General features: G+C 38.2%; 2 long non-coding RNA genes across 2 annotated transcripts; one reads left to right on the top strand and one right to left on the bottom strand.

Moving 5' to 3' along the window:
- Window positions 1-1,257: 1,257 nt before the first annotated feature.
- On the top strand, window positions 1,258-2,617 carry LOC121804378. The gene is made up of 2 exons (XR_006051133.1): window positions 1,258-2,479; window positions 2,574-2,617. It is a non-coding gene; the product is annotated as an uncharacterized LOC121804378 (long non-coding RNA).
- Window positions 2,618-3,435: 818 nt separating this feature from the next.
- Window positions 3,436-4,124, bottom strand: LOC121804264. Its single transcript, XR_006051120.1, has 2 exons — window positions 3,941-4,124; window positions 3,436-3,834 (listed from the first exon to the last, which is right to left on the bottom strand). It is a non-coding gene; the product is annotated as an uncharacterized LOC121804264 (long non-coding RNA).
- Window positions 4,125-4,616: the final 492 nt, after the last annotated feature.

Here is a 4,616-nt window from a genome sequence, read left to right as displayed (position 1 = left end):
TATTATGCTCTTTTTTTACTCACAAAATTTAAAAAGGTTTTTGGTTTTATTTATTGTGAATCTAAAAATAGGTATTTTTAATTAAAAATAAAAAAATGAGATTGAGCTAAATGGCTAGTCCATTTTAGATTTTAGTATACAGTTGGGGGATGTATTAACGTTCAACAATTACTTACTTGTCAATAGGAGTTAATGGGCCCGGAAATTTTGAAATAATAGTTATAGTCTGGTGTAAATCGTGTTTATTGACTTAGGACAATGACCTAAATATGAATCATAACAACTCTGTATTTGACTGTAATTGGTGGATCCAAAAATTTGTAAATAGAAAATAGTGTATTTATATACTCCTACTTCCAAGTTGCAACACCGACTTTACATCCAATTTATTATTTCCTTCGTCCCATAAAAATAGGCCATTTAGAATTGACACGAGTTTTAATGTGTAATTGATAAAATAAGATAGCATGAGAAAAAGTAGTTGAAATTGTGTAGTGGATGGTAGAACCCATAAATGATAAAGTAAAAGAAGAAAAAAGTTATCATAAATTGATATGGACTATTTTATATGAGATAGACGACAAAAGAAATATGGACTATTTCTATGAAATGAAGAGAGTATTTGTTTTCTTACATGAAAAGGGCGAAATTGCAAATAAAGTAGAGCGCTAAAAGCCGTTACATGAAGCAAGAAAATGGGAAATAATTGATGGAATGGAATGGAACATAGTAAAAAACAATCCAAATGTAGAGAAAATGACCAAATGAAGAGCATTTGTGCATCCCCAAATGACTTTTCAATTGTTCATGGGATTGATGATAGTGTGTGTGTGGAGGAAGCTGCAAACAAACTTTATCAAGAAAAGATTAAAAAAAAGATGAAAACTACAAGAAGAAAAGATTAAAAAAAAATGAAAACTACAAGAAGACTTGAGATGACAAATTCCATTAATAAAAGATAGAGAAGGGTATTGATGGGACATGAATCACAGTTATTTAATCCAATCCTACATAGTTGGAATTCCATTGAAGATGTGACCACACCACACACACAAAGACAATGACAATGACTATCCAATTTCCTCAGTCAACAATATACAGCCCATCCACATTCTCTACTTTATCCATTTCTGGCTGCCCCTAACCTAACATCAATAATAAAATTAAATAAGTACTATCATAAAATCCAACCTTATTTATGTGACATCTATGTAAACTCTATCCATTCTACCAAAGCACCTTTAAAGAGATGGGACATCATACATGTAACACCCTGACTTTTTCTACCCTTTTATTGTGTTATTGAAAGAACCGTCGTTTGTGCACTTAAAAATTTTTCGACCTTGTTTCTTTTGTCGAGAGAAGAATTTTACATTTTGGGCTTAAACCATTATCCTTTCCTAACCCAATTTTCTTTATTACTTAAAGAGGAAACTTTATTTTAAGCCCAAATCATCTTTTTATTTCTCTTCATGAGCCCACTTTAAATCTGCAGCCCAATCACTATTGAATGCCACTTTTCACTCGTCAACTATTCTGTTCCACAAAATCCGGAACAAATCGGTTTCTATCTCCCCCCATGATCTCATGAAATCGGTTTATACCTATACATATCTCTCCATGACTCCACATTTTATCAGATCAATCGATTCCAGAAAAAAAATCAGAGAGCTAGAAATTAGAGAACGAGATGGCAGGCGCTGTGTTTTGAGAGAGATTGGATGGAGGGAGAAGAGATGACGACGGAGTGGTCCACGGGCTCGGCGACGGCGGATAACAGCCGGTGAATACGGAGCCGAAGGCTGTCCGGTTCGGCAACAGCTGCCGCGACTCACGGCGGCGCTGCGATGCGAGAGAACAGAGAGGGAGCGCGGTTTCAACACAAGCTACACACTCATTTCATTGAATTCCAAATTTGAGAGAGAGAGATCCGAGAAGTTTTCAAGTATCAATTGAGAAGGCAAACGACGACGAGTCGGCTGGGAGAGCAGCGACAACAGCGGCTGCTCGGCAGCGACGACGCTGACGGGCAGAAGCAACAACGTAACTGGATGACTCCGGACTGGTGCCGACGGTGGAGTTGTGACAGAAGCGACGACTGCGTGGTCAAAAGCCGAGAATTAGAATCGAGTTGGCGGCGGTGGTGCTGGGTTTTGCCGGCGACAACCAGCGAAGGAGAAGTGAGATTGGAGTCAGCAGTGGCTGATAGTGACAGATTGTGCTGCCGCAGCAAGCAACGGAGACAGAGGAGAGACCGAGAGGGGAAAACGGAGAGATATAGAAGAGTGAGCAGAGAGAGAGAGAAAGAAGATAGGCGAAGGTAGAGCTGAGCATGTCGAGCTCATCGCCGATGAATTTGACGGAGGCAGACCGTGGACGAAGATGAGTCGGTGAGAGTAGGAGGCGGCGCTGCAGCTGGAAAGGAGAAAAAGAAGAAGAAATTTGGGGACTTCAGATCCTATTTGGGATTTCACGTAAGGTGAGAAAGAGAGAAAGCTTGGGCTTTTGTTTTATTTAATGTTTGGGCCAAAGGTTTTATTTTAATGTTTTGGGCCACTTTTTTTATAATTAAGGAGATGGCTGGAGTACATTAAATCAATGGACATTTTTTTACGCACGCTTTTCGAGGACGGAATGAAACACAAGTTAAAACCTTAAGCAAACGAGGTGGGCTTTCTTTTTAAATAAGGGCAATGCCCAAAGTATATTTTTATGTGAAAATGATATGAATATTTATCATGCCGTGTTTTGTTTTATTCTATGGAACCTATCTGATGTGGCTTTTTGCCATCAATGGATAATCGAATTCGGGTCTGTCTAGGGAGTGAGTCCCTATTCAGGCTAGTGTACACCTATGGAGATCGTGAGCCGTCTTTCGGGTCGGCCGGTCTAGTGACTTGGGATGTGGCCACATTCCTTGTCATCAATGGATCAGATATGGGAGATAGCTATGGGAAAATAACCGATCAACCGAATTTTACAATGGAAATGTTTTTAGTGTCTTGGGCGATTTCTAAAGTTAAAACCCCAAGGTCACTCAATGGTGGCATGATAAATACTTTTATAAAATATTTTCGGCATGAGTCCACTGAGTGCATCAAGTACTCAGCCATGCATTTTCTTTTTAAAATGTGCAGGTCGAGCTGTGACGAGCGCGGTGGGTGTTGAGCAGAGCTGGTGAAGATTTGTGTTTGCTTTTAAATGTTCCGAATATATTGTGTCTTCATACATAATATTATTCTTCTCTCGAAATGCTTCCGCTAAATATTGTTTCTTTTGAGTTGTTGATTGTTGAGATACTCTGATTTTATTCGAGCTATTCCCATTTGTTTCGGGCTATGGTTGAGTTGTGTTGTTTTCCCCTTTCTTCCCCGCTTCTTCAATCCTCCCCTAGTCGCGATCAACCGTGTTTCCTATCCTTAGAAAATGCGGGCGTGACAATACAATACCACAATCCCCACTTTGATTATTACACAACATCTACAAACTCTAACATCATAAACAAAAAAGACAACACAAGACGTAATAAGTAAACACAGGTGAATTTTTTTTAAAAGAATGTATCAAGACTACCTTTAGTACCACATTGCAATATCCTGCTTTGCCAGGCTATCCCTTGGCCCGAAATTATGTAAAATCGACAGCTGGTATGTTGAACGGAGAACTGAACATTAGCTGGAAACTCTCACTAGGGTTGTGGTTGCACTGATCGAACCCATCCCCTGCTCGGACCATTGTGGAGTTGTGATGAATGTTGTTGTTGTCGTCGAATAGGCCCCGCCTCCCAGCACCATTCCTTGAGACTGTTGCTGAATCGGAAGCCGGTCTTGAAACCTACCCATCCCAATGTAAACAAAATCACTAGAATATAACAAAATTATTTGGTAAACACACAAAGAGAAACCGAAGATATTGTTTTTTCCAAAAATTGGGGGTTTACCTGAACTGGTTTCTTCGAGTATCGCAGCTGAGATATCTCTTGGCGAATTAGTAACGTAGGCTACAAAGAAATGGGAAAACAGAGGCCAAGAATAAGAAGGGGGAGACCTTCTGTATGTGTATGTGTGTTTGTGCGTTTATATAAATGTGTGTGGATGTGTGTGGATGTGTGTGTATTTTAAATGTTAGTGTGTGTATTGATTTTGTAAACTGGTGTATTTATGAACACCATGGATGTGGGTAGGGAGTATTTCTTTTTTATAAAAAAAGTTCTCTCTTGCTATTTATATAAATATACTATTTTTTTCAGCATTTTTTAAAATTTCGTATCATTATATTACATCTATTATGGGATGGAAGGAGTACGATTATTACCGGATCTTATTAAAATTAGTATTAATTGGAATATACTATTCCCTCCGTCTCGGCTAAGTTGACATATTTCTTGATCAACACGAGATTTTAGGAGTTATTGGTTAAATTGTTTAATTGGAGAGAAAAAAAGTGAGTGTAAATATTAAAATAAAGAGAGAAATAAAGATGAATATTTAATAGAAGTGAGAAAGAGTGATTGAGTGTATTAATGGAAGAGAGAAATTTTCCAAAAAAAAATGTATCATCTAAGTTGTATCTAAGTTGTGATAAACTAAAAAAAAACATGTCAAGTGGAACGAAGG

This window comes from Salvia splendens, chromosome 1 (assembly GCF_004379255.2).
Source record: "Salvia splendens isolate huo1 chromosome 1, SspV2, whole genome shotgun sequence".
Classification (NCBI taxonomy): Eukaryota; Viridiplantae; Streptophyta; class Magnoliopsida; order Lamiales; family Lamiaceae; genus Salvia; species Salvia splendens.
This window is presented reverse-complemented; position numbering and strand designations above follow the sequence as displayed.